This window comes from Phalacrocorax aristotelis, chromosome 7 (assembly GCF_949628215.1).
Source record: "Phalacrocorax aristotelis chromosome 7, bGulAri2.1, whole genome shotgun sequence".
NCBI classification, from domain to species: domain Eukaryota; kingdom Metazoa; phylum Chordata; class Aves; order Suliformes; family Phalacrocoracidae; genus Phalacrocorax; species Phalacrocorax aristotelis.
Genome location: NC_134282.1, coordinates 32,645,756 through 32,657,912, shown reverse-complemented (window position 1 = coordinate 32,657,912; position 12,157 = coordinate 32,645,756). Strand labels below are relative to the sequence as shown.

The 12,157-nt window shown below is 49.5% G+C and overlaps 1 long non-coding RNA gene across 32 annotated transcripts in view; it reads right to left on the bottom strand.

Annotated features, from left to right (window-relative positions):
• The window catches only part of LOC142060134 (uncharacterized), a 101,413-nt gene that overhangs the window by 60,943 nt on the left and 28,313 nt on the right, over positions 1-12,157 (bottom strand). For 26 of the 32 annotated variants that reach the window (XR_012661621.1, XR_012661615.1, XR_012661623.1 and 23 more), the window contains one exon: positions 7,774-7,883. The exons of 5 other annotated variants lie outside the window; for them this stretch is intronic. This is a non-coding gene — a long non-coding RNA (uncharacterized LOC142060134). Of the gene's footprint in view, positions 1-7,773; positions 7,884-9,637; positions 9,716-12,157 lie in introns of all 32 variants that reach the window. One more of the 32 variants, XR_012661617.1, reaches the window with a different exon arrangement.

The window sequence follows — 12,157 nt, the reverse complement described above, 5'->3', positions numbered from 1 at the left end:
CAGTGCTGAGTGCATGCCACAGTGATGTTTGGGGCCTCCTTGCTCCCAACACACACATTTTACCAAGGCACTACTCTAACACCTTCAGACACAGACACCAGCAGGAGTTTCATAGCTAGGAAGAGCAGGATCAAGTCCAGATTTACTAACACTATCACTGATTACAGGGATGGCATCACCTTAACCTTCCTCTTAAACTGCTTTACCTTCTTATGTCTCAATTTCCGTCCCCTCCTCCAGGTTTTCAGGGCTTTGTATGGCTACTTTCCTTTACTCCTTTTACAACAACCCTTTTCAAAAAGAAGAGCTGACTAAAGCTCTTTGGGTCTCCAAAGACTATTCCATCACATTGATGCTGACATGGGTGGGGCTGCCAGACTGAGTTATCACAGGTCCTGCCCTCCCCTGCCGTTAATACCTATTCACCAAGCAGGCGCTGGTCCAGCCCAGGCAGAGAAGGTCAACCCCAAGTTGCAGAATTCTCCAACAATTAAGGAAGAGACATCAATGGAAAGAAGAGGAAAACAAATATATCCCAGGCATCTCCCCTTTCTAGACATCTCTAGAAAGTCATAATTGAGCACAGATGGCCCCAGGAGGGGAATGAGTTACAGGGAGTCACAAACTTTTCATGATCAGCTCACCTTGCATCAAGTAGACTCCAGCCACACATTATCCCCAGCCCTGAGCCTGGTGTCTCACAACACCCGTGTCACACAGTCTGACATCTCTTTCTGACCCAATTCAATCCCCTCCTGCCCAGTGGAGGGTCGCACTTCTGTCCTATTATCAGGACCTATGCGGTTGTACCAGAGAAGCAGTGAAGCTGATTCAGAAGCAATACAGGAACAGTGAGCTGGGTCTACACCTCCTGAGGAAAGGAGGCACATCCCACTGTTCAAGTGATAGTAAAAATATTGTAAGTGTTCTCACACACTAGCATCATTCGCTCTAATTCAGGAGTGCTGCGCTATTCAGAAAGGATGCTGCTGTGGGAAAAATATCATCTGAATGCTGAATCACTAGCTCTAAAGTGTATCTGCCCTCAGGAAAAAGGGATACCTCCTACCAGCTCTGGTCAGTCCTGGGTGTCATGCAGCTGTCAGGCCAAGAAAATACGTGGCTAACACTTGTAAGTCATTTTTCTACCACAGCCTGGTAGCCCAAAGCCCAGAGTAAACCAAGACATCCAGCAGAGTCATCTGCATTTGAACAGCACAGCTGGAACATCTGTGGCATTATGCAATCCCCCGCCTGGCCAGACATGGGATTGAGAGAGTGTTTTTCTGACCTTCCATGTCCTCTACCCAGCTGAAGAAGAGCTGAAAACCCCAAGGAAGTGGAGAGGTAAAATTTTCTTTGTCTTTGCTCTTAATCCCACTTTAAGATGGCCTCAAGCTCCAGGGCTCCTGCCACCACCCCAGCTATGAGCACGTTCACATCCTGAACACACCAGTGCCAAATGGGACCTGGTCACCAAACACAGGACTTGGTCTTTGCCCCTGGCCAGGGCTACCCAGCACCACAGGCCCAATGTCAGATCTAAGCAGCCTTGGTCAAACCTTGTGCCTGTACTTTACAGCATGAACAACAATCAGTGGGGTCTGATATGCTCCACGGGGTTAGAGTTGGTGAATTAAGAATCTATAAAGGTAATTGTCCAGAAGGTATTGGCCCTGGAAGCCTCAAATTGCCAAGAGCCCAGACTTTATTGTGAAGCTTTCAGAAACAGGGTGTTTTTCTTCAGGCTGGTGCCCTGCATCTGCACACGAAATTCCACTTGTTATTGCAAAAATGGCACTCTTAGCTCTCACAGCTGAAAAGTCTGAGAATGCAGGTCAGGGATTAAATCCCTCCTCCTCAGACCTACAATAAATAAAAAGATTTAAAGCCAGATTTGTAAACTATAAGGATTTTAAGCCAATTTTGTGACCATCTCAGGCAGTTCTGGCATTCTTTGTAGTTGGTGAGTGAGACTCACAGGGAGATGTAGGGCAGAATAAAGAGGGCTCGAGCACAAGGACTGGGGTGGTTCCCTCCAACAGTGAGATTTCTGGAGGTGGAAGGACTGGCAGAGAGAAGGCACAGGAAACAAAGGCGGACATTTGAGAGACATTTACAAAATTTCCTCTAGGTCACGCCTGCACATCTCTGTAAACCTATCTGGCCTCTGCACCGTTGTCTGAGGACAGTTTGACCTGGAGCCTGAACAATAGGATTAAGCACTGGATCAGCAGAAAAATGATTGCAGATACTTATTGCTTGCTATTGGAGAGTTATTGTTACTACAGAACGTTTGTTTCCCTGAGCCACATTGTGTAAGTGTCGATGCCTTTGCTAGATTTAATGGTCCAATTATCACAGGCTGTGTCACCTCCTCCCATTCTACATGATGAGACCTGCTCTCCTGCCTTCATTCCCCTCTCCTGTTTTGCTAGCAGGCAAACACACCTTTGCTGCTCCTTCATGGGTAGTCTGCTTTTTAACTTCTCCCATGCTCAGGGCTGGTGGGGGTTGAGGGAAGCCAGACAAGTGGAAGAAGCAGTCTCTGGGCTGGGTATCTCACCCTAATGATGGCTAGTTGGGAGTGAGTCTTCTTCCCTGGATGAAAAATCTGTTTTTACTTAGTGAAAACATAACCAACTGTTCAATCTCATTAGAGCTGAAGTCACATCAAGCTCTCCTCCCAGACACTGCAATGAGCCACTGTCCTGGTCTCCAACGGCTCCTGCCCCTGTCACACACCGCCTGCTCAACTCCCCAGCAGGCTTCACCTGGCATTAACATCCACTGGGATGTCCAAGGAGAAAGGGAGTGACAGGGCACTGCCGCCAAGAAAGTGTTTCCATCACCTGCAGCAGTGGTAAGGAGGTTACACCTGGATCAACCAGTCTCCTGTTAGCTCCACAATCCCGCTCTAGGGAATATCCTGCAAATATTCCAGAGGCAAAGAAACTCACCTTTGGTACACAGCTACTCCTAGGGCAATACCTGAGCTGAAAATCAATACAGACACAGGAACCATCAGTGCTGCTTGTCCCCACAATGGTCACTCTACAGCAGGGCCACAGGGAGGGTTAACATTAAATAGAGTACAAGAAGGGGCAGGGACTGGCTGGGGTGGTGGGGAAGGGGCTAAGCTCCTCTTCTGCTCTCCTACGAGCAGCCTAGGGCAGATCATCCAGTACCTATCCTGAGCACCATAACTGAGAACATCAGGTCCTTGCCAGGATATCAAAAGGGCAGTATAACGAACAGCATTAGAGAGTTTCACAACAGGATCAGATGTTTATGTGAATAAGAACAGCAGCCGCAGTGACACTAGCTCAAATGAAAATCATAACAGCTATTGATTCTCCTGCTTCAGGGTATAAGCTGCTTGCCAGCTGGGGTCAGGGTGAAATCTCCCCCCACAGGGTAGTATTGCACAATTATGGGCATTATGGGATTTTTATGCCTTCCTTTAAGGCAGCCAGCTTTGGCTTCTGGTGGAGACAGGATACTGGGCTGGAAGGAGTATCGGTCTGTTTAGCTCAAACAGTTTTATGTCCTAATACAAAATTAATGGTTCCTTTACTGAGATTCCACATGGCAAAGCTGCCTGCTCTATGCATTGCAACTGGCAGAGCAAAACTGGAGCTGAAAACTCGTTTTTTCCCAATGCTCCTCAAAGCAACACAGCCCTCAGACCCTTCCGGCCCAGGCCCACTGTCTCACCTACACTGTGCTACAGTCACCCCATGTTCTCAGGGGATCAACACGCTGATGCCAGATCCCAAGAGGCACTTCACACTGCAGTCCTGAGCTCCTACGCTCAAGAGATCCCTCAGCCTCCTGCCTCCTATGCTAAGGGTACAAGATCCACGAATCTCTGCAGCAGCAGCTATAATGCAGGTGGGCTGCAGGTGCCTGTGTCCTTTAAACCAAGTCTTCTGACTGTACCACCTCTTCAGTGGCCTCTCTCACTGACAGAAGGGCTGAGAGCCAAACAGCTGTCTTAAAAACTGTATTTCAGGATGCACATGGAGGTCCCTTCTACTTGTATGGAACAACACTTCATTCATCATTCAGATACCCAGACAGAGCCACTCATCTTCATTTGATGACACCTTTTATCTACAAACACCTAGATTAAGACTCATAACCAGCCCGTGAACTGGTCAGGATCTTTTTACCAAGCCATGGGCACACTTCCCTGGCTTACACCCAGCATGAGGCTGGGGACTGGAAGAACTGCTTGCTCTGATCATGACACTTACAGCAGGACTTTTCTGAAAAGTCACTACGCCCTCAGTGACTGAAGCAAGCAGTTCTGGTTGAGCTGATTACTTTGGTGTCTAAGTGGAAGCTGAGTTCTGCAATTGCAGTGCATGCAGTTGACTTGTGGCTTGCCCTAAGGGAGTCAAAGGCACTGCTACGAATCATGACCCAGGAGTCCTGACTCAGGAGTTCTGTTTCTATGTCCATCTTTGTGCTCCTGTATCTCTGCTGGGGCCAGCACAGTGCTGGAAATGGCAGGATTTGAACTGCTTTTGCAGAGGCATAAGGGGATCTTGCTGCTGCTGTGTGCTCAGGCACAAGCTGCCGGTCACGCAGGGACAGGGACAGCTATAAGCCCTCTTTAGCACTGACTGTACCACAGCTGGCCCTGCCTCCTGGACCCACAGCAAGGAGAGATTCTAGCAGCAGCTGTCTACACACAGTGGAGGTCCAGATGTTTGTTCCCTTTGGCTTTGTGTCCAGCTGTAAAACTGTAATGACTTCTACCTTCCTCATCTTCCTACTTCCCACCAGATCCTCTTGAACACCCCTCCATCCCACTGAAGGCCACCCCAGAGCTCCTCTGCTTCCTCCATGCCATTCCCAGCTGCCTCCCAGTCTCTGCACAGCAATGCCCACAGCCTTCCCCACATGCCCTGCCTGCCTGAGCTCACCAGCTGGCTGGGTGAGAGCCAGACTGGCTGGCCAGCCACTGAACTTGCTGCTTGGGTTGAACAAACAGCTTTGGTGGTTGCATGTAGTCCTCAGTCTGTGGTCTGACACCGGACACCTCTACCCACTGGTCAGATTGGGCTGGAGTCAGTCAGAGTGCACAAGAACAACGGGTGGAGAGCTAGGACTGACAGGCATCTTCACCACATATGCTGGGTTGCCTTAAAGGATGGTGTAAACATCCCACAAAGCCTATAATTGTGCAACACTACCTTATGGGGGGAGCTTTTACCCTGCCCCAGCTGGCAAGCAGCTTATTTCACTGGGAAAAACAGCTAAAAAATTAGGACCTGACTCTGAAGCAGTGAACTTCTCTTGGTAGTACTTAGACCCCAGTGGCAAACAGACCACGCAGAAAGATGAGGTAGAGAACCAGAGCCCCTAAGCCCAGGTTACACTAAACTGTGACACTAAACACTACTGCAGCCCCTGCTTTGCTTCCCTCTAATCACAGCACTGTGCTAAACTCTTCCTTCACCCCGGCGACTCTATCTGTCTAGAGGAACAATGTCCTTAGTCTTATAGGGATGTTGACCAAATCATAAAGAAGATGTAATGACATTGTCTCGTCTGACACACTGATCGATGCTTTTCATGCAAAATTATGCTTTCTGTGACTAATAAATATTGATCTTTTTTGTTCCTGTGTAGCACTGCAATAAAGAATGACTTAAATATCTGCCAGCACTGAGCCTCCTCCATTGTTTTCCAGTCCCCAGCTCCCCTGAAGCACCCGTGTGCATTTCTTACTGCTTTTATGTCCATCTAAACCCATCTGACACTGATGCCAGAGCACCCTGCCTGATTCCAAGGAGGGCATGGCACCCTGTGAACATCCACCTCCCTTTGTTTTTCTGTCCTTTGGACAGTGCTTACATTACAGTGGTTCATAGGAAGAAGTAGAAATTAAATGGAGTTGGAAAGAGTGCTGAGGATGGGAATAGGGTCACATCCTGGGCACATTTAAGATAAACAGGAGAAACTAGGCCATGCGCAGAACGAACGGAAACATTTACAACTACTTGGCAGGGGAATCGTGTAAACTCTAATGGGCATGGTCAGACTGCTTGAAATTCCTTAAAGCTATTGAGCTTGGTAGCAAGCGCCTGGTGACAAGCTTTGCTGGACATAAGGCATCCATTCAGCCATGCTGAAAAGCTGGGGTCTGTGTGGCCTCTCTCCTGCTCTATTTGCTCCTCTGCTGGAGAGGGGTCCAGCAGCACTCTGCATTTCACACCCACTTGGCTCCTTCACTCCCCTCAGTGCCATGCCAAGTGCAAAGCAGTGGTGGCTCCGGCCAGCTCCTGTACGCAGAAGGGATCACAGAGTGATGTGATGGTACCTCTTGGGTTGGGTTCCTGAGTTCCCAGGCTCTGGGGCCGTTTTATCCAGGTCTCAACTCCATTGCCCCTCCTCCTTCCATCCCCCACATAGGAAGATGAGTATTTCTATGTCCCCCAGGAGCCCAGAGAAGGGAGCTGCACTGGAGAACATGAAGTGTGAACTCAGATACAGGACTGCAAATAGATTGATGATGACAGGCAGAGCCTGGGTTCAGTCACTCCCGTCTGGCAGACACACAATGATTGAATTTCTTCGCTGCGCAGATTTTGGGAGTTGATTGCTTTCCTTTGCTGAAGGGACCAGATTCATACCCACTGTGAGCACAGGAGTTAAGTTGCAACAGAGAACCAGAAAGCAGGAAGGGCCAAAGGTCTCCAGCACTCTGTACAATCTCAGAAATTCCCATAGGTGCTTCACACATACGTATACACACCAACTGTAGCAGATGCTCCTGCTCACTGCTCCCCTTTCTACCATTGATCTGCCATTATTTCCCTGTTCTGGGGGAGCTGCCATAATGCATCCTGCTCCTTTTCTTTCTGAAGACCTCTCAGTCAGGCAGGGACCTGCCCTGTCTTTGGTGACCAGTGTCAGTGTCCAAATGGTGTTCAGGACAACCCAAGACTTGGGATCACGCCCCACTCCTGATCCTTCCAGCAGAAAACTTGCTTTCACCAGCAGTTTTAATGTGTCCTATTTCCCGCTTCTCCATGCAGGCAGCTGAGTGCTGAGAAGGCATTTAAGACAAAAAAACCTACAAATCAAAAAACACTGCCTCAGACTATGGAGCTTAAAATATGATTGCATCTCCCCCAGACTGTGAATGGGTTCACTGAAGAACTCCCCCAGTCCTGAGACCCTCCCCTTCCCCACCGCCCCAGGAAAACTGGAGAGGCAACGGGCTGCTGTTCCAGCAGATTTGCAGGAGTGGGAGTTGAAGAATCAATGAAGCTCTGAAAGCCAGTGGGGAAAGTCATTCTGCACCTTCCTGACACCAGGAATAAATGATTCAGTGGGAAAGAAAAAAAAATGCAGCAACCCTCAAATGAGGCTGGAATTACCCGCTGGAGAGATATTTCATCTTGAGGAATTGTGTTTGCTGCAGCGTTGATCTCACTGAGCCACAGCAAGGCTTTAATATCCAGCAAAAGGTCAAACCTAAATGGGAATTGTTACAGCTTGCTGAAGCCCCCAATGCCAGCCTGCCTGCACACACAGAAGCTCCCAGCCCCTCACGCCGGACAGGCTGGGAGTGAGAACCGAACCCACTTGCAAACACCCCGTGCACGTAACAGGTGCTCACAGGCCTTCGAGTGGCTCTGCATTCATCAGCTGTTCCCACCCCTGCAAAGTATTATCACACCCAGTTTATTAACAATCATCTTCCCTCTTAATTAGACCGCACTTGCCATCTTGCAAGCCCACTCCCAACTCTACCTTTGTAATCTCGTGTCACACCAAAGTCACAGGGCCTGGAGATGAAACCTGCAGGGCTCAGCTACACAGGCACTGTTCCAGTCACAAGAGGCGCTCCCTCACTGATGTCCCTGTTGCACAAGGATTGGCAGAGTTAGCTCTCAGAAGCAAGGCAGAAAGCATCACTGGGACTGAGGCACACTCTGTGCCTGTGCTCTACCACCTGATAGCAGTACCATGCAACTGGGAGCACTGCTTTGACCCACAGGCGGTGTTTTTCAGTGCTGCTCTTCAGCCTCCCTTGGTCTCAGTTTGTGAACCTTTGCTCGCCCCCTCTGTGGTTCAAGAGATAGGGACCTTCTGGCACTGCAGCACTGCCTGCCTTGGGTAGCCAGGCAGCAGGGCCTCATTTGTGGAGGAGGGTGCCTGGATCCCCAGGAGCTTTGCCATCCTTTCACTTGCCTCCTCTCTACATCCATATGTAAAAAAGGATAATAAACACTAGGAGTGTGGCTTTACATCCTTCCCTTCAGGCCAGATCATACAGGGTACTTTGGCGTAGCCTCCCTCACTCCCACAACAGAAGGAGCAGTCAGTAGCGGGTTTGTGATACTGCCAAGCTCAGACAGCATCACAGAGCTACCAACTGGCCACTGCAAACTTAGCCACCCCCCCTTCCAAAAAAGGCAACCAAAGATCACCTGAGCCTATGCAGCACCCAGGGAGGTAGAGGATGTGCCCAAGAGCATGAACACCTGTGTCAGGGCTTTATCATAAGGCCTGAGCCTTGCTGCTAAGACCACTCTGCTGCTTCAGGGGCCAAATCCAGCAGAGCAGGAATTTGTCTGCTAGATGGAATGGCAAGAACACAAAACACAGCAGAAGTCAGTCTCTACATCAAAGCCAAGGCCTGAAACAGAGTGGGCCTGAGCTGGACCATAGAAGACTATCTCCCTCCCTGAAGAGGTCCCAGACACAGTTCGGCCCACATCAAAACAAGAGAGCACAGCCCAACAATATCCTGCACTCACTCTCTTTGGAAGAGAGACTGGGTACCAAAGGAACAGACCTGCCTGCTTGTGTGGCTCAAGCAGGGTGAATTTGGGGTGAATGCTGGGAGCTCCCAGATGTTTCCACTCAAGGGATCTAACTGAGCAAGGCACCTGTTTATTGTAAAGGAAGATGGGAATTCAAGGCACTTGAGGGCTGCAGGGGGCAGCTGTCAGCTCCTCCTCATTTGGAAACATCAATGCTTGGAATATCTTTTCTGAGCAGAACCACAGAGACTTTCTGCCAGTGCCCTGGTCCTGACCTGTGGCCCTGGCAGCCAGCTCTGCCCCTTCCCCTGCTCACCTCCTGTGCCACTAACACTGCCGGCTCTGAGGAACCCCAGCCCACTCAGACTTCTTACTTGAGGAAGATGTTTTTATGAGGATCGCATTGCACGTTTGGGTTTGCTTGGGAGTATTTGAATCTCCAGCATGTACAAGTCCAGGGTGGTCCTCTGGGGCTGTGGGAGCAACTCCTCATGTCCGTCTGCCTCATGACCCCCAACTGCTTTGGTATTGCTGCTGTCTCCCTCTATTCACACATCTGCTCAGCCTCTCCTCAGTAATTTGTAGTCTTCCTTCCCTTGGGCTCAGCTCTGCCCTCTGGGAGTTTGGAACCCCTATCCCAGGCCATAGCAGAGTTCCAGGAATGAATTAGGCAGACAGGAGGTGGAGGGACGGTAGATGTTCCCAGAGGGCTTCCTGCCTCCTCTTCACCATTACAAAGGTGAGAGTCCAAGAGAAGAAAGGAATGAACTGAGCCCTTCCTGTAACATCCCCTGTCCTCCCAAGAGGGTACAATGCAAGCCAGTGAGCTGAGCAGACAGGGATTTTACCTAAAGCAGAGCTGAAAATCTGCTTGAGCTTTGGGGTTATAGCAAAACTGGTCCCAAGCTACAGGCAAACTCCAGACCCTGCAAAGAAACAGAAAGATTTGAGAACTAGCAACTCTCCCGACAGCCCTGTGCCTTCCACCTTCCATCTCAGTCATCCAGCATAACCTGAAGCCCTCCTGCTTTCCTGTTCAGGGCTATATTAAACCTAGCCGACACAACTCCATCCTGCCCAGCAATTCCAGCAGCCCTTTCATCCCTTCCTGATGAACAAGCTGCCATCCATGATGGGCAACACGCAGGTTTCTGTGCTGAACATCCACTGGGGAATCACCTGAAACTACCACTCTCATTTTCACTTGTGACTTAAGCCAGATTTCACTATGTACAGAAAGATTAAATTTTGCTAAGGTTAACATGAGATAATTTTTTGTTCAAATATTTGCAGTTAAAGCTTGCCAGAAAGTCAACAGGATTCTGCTGGACAACACCCAACTATCCACATCCCCCAAAGGAAAACAGGGGGTTTATGTGGTATTTAAAACATCCAGAGACAACGAAAATTCAGCCCTCACGTTTGTTCCCAGGCCAGGCTGGGTCCATGCCACACATCCATGCCTCTGAAGGAAGCAGGAAGAATTTGTTGGCCTTTTCTTCCTAATAACAGTAAACACGTGGACATGGCCAGAGGGAGTCTCCAGCCCCTCACACGGCCACACTAACAGAGGAGGTGCAGACCATCTCTGAACTGCAACCAGCATTCACATGCTAGGGAAGCCAATGCTGTTGAAAATGGGGTCAGATTCCTTCTCCCAGTATTTGGCTTTGTCAAGCTGTTTCTATCTTCTGGATGCAAGATTCCCCTGGCAACAAGCCAGAGATGTCACTTGGAGATCTTGTTCTTTCTATTCAGGATGTTTAAATTCAAAACTCAAACTTGTGGTTGGCGGGGAACGGGCAAACAAACAGCAGAATGATCTGCTGTCGGTTCCTGACAGCCCAGCATCGGGTAGCCAGCTGGCCTCCAGCAGTTATCCCTCCTGTCGGTGGGAAGCATTTGAGAGGTAGTGGCTTGAGGGCCCATCACAGATTTAAGCTGCTCAGGCTTAAGCACAACAACAGAAAATAAAAAAAACAACGCACCATTAAGTGTACTGTAACATTCGGGGTTTGTTCACTCCTCTATAGGTTCTGCTGACCATCCCCGGGTGCTTCCTGAAAGTTTTACTCTCCTATGCTCTCCCATTTTGGTACCTGCCTCTCCCAGCTACATTGCAAAAGCAATGTTTCACTAGCAGAAGGAAGACTGAACTCACCCACAGCTGCAACAAACACTTAGGGCCTTGAGGAACATCCCCCATTCACCCAAAAGCTCCTGACTGCTTCTAAATATTACTGTTTGCTGCTCCCCCCACCTCTAGAGCCTCTTTTTGGTATGTCAGCCTCTATTTCAAGCTCCCCTCATCCACTCCCATGACTGTTCATGTCTTTAGTGTGTGTTCTGAGGTTTATGGTTATCTCCCAGATAAAGTACAGCTCAAGTTTGGCAAAGCTTCTGTGGCAGATACAGAAGCTCAGGTAGGAATTGCCTTCTCCCTTCTCTGCTCCTTTACAAAGGTCAAGGGGTGGGGGAGGGAAGCTGACCTCCTACCACTAAGCACAGGCTGAATCCCGGTGTGAGAAGCTCTGAAGGCAGAACTGACATCTTCAGATGTTACTCCCACAGGATGAAGGCTGAGTTGATTTAATAGTTCCCTTTCCCTGGGTGGACAATCAGCTTCCTGAGACTTCTCAAATAGGCAGTGCTTTTCTGAAATGAAGCTCCTATCTTTGAATATTTCTCATCTACCTCCCAGTGCCCTGGGCACTGTGTAAGCATGCTTTCTGTTCATATACACTGTTCTCTCATGCAACCGTGTCCTGCAAAGGGCTCAGCAGCAGCTGCATCCCATGCCAGCTTTCCTCTCTGCTAGATGCAGAAACATTTCCATGCAGCCACCATGTGTGCATGTGACCCCGGTGTGATCCCCCAAATCCACCAGGCTCACAGAGAATACAGGAGTGTACACAACTCCTTCCTCTCGGTCATCACCATCTTCCCCTCCAACAATGAGAGCCGCAGACCTACAGCCAGCAGGTCAGCCTTTCCCCTGTGCTGCTGAATAAAGAAACGCTGAGGTGGGAATGCAGACAATATCCTAAACAAATCTGCTGTTTACAAAGTCCCCTGTAAACTATTTACATTGCTGGGGAGAAACCATGGAGGAACAGCAGCTGGAGCATGTTCTTCCCAGTGCTCCTGTGGGAGTGGAGATGACACACGCCTGGAAAGCGTGCAAACGTATGAGAGAAAAGAAAAGGCGGCAAAATTCCAGCACCACCTACTCCCCTGGCCTGCCAGGACCTCTGGCTACCTCAGCACTGCCTCTCTGAGCACATTCCAAGGGAGGTGGCATGTCCCTAGGGTGGAAAGCAGCATAGCCATGTCAGCTGCACCAGGGACAGCCAATCTCAGGCTCCAGA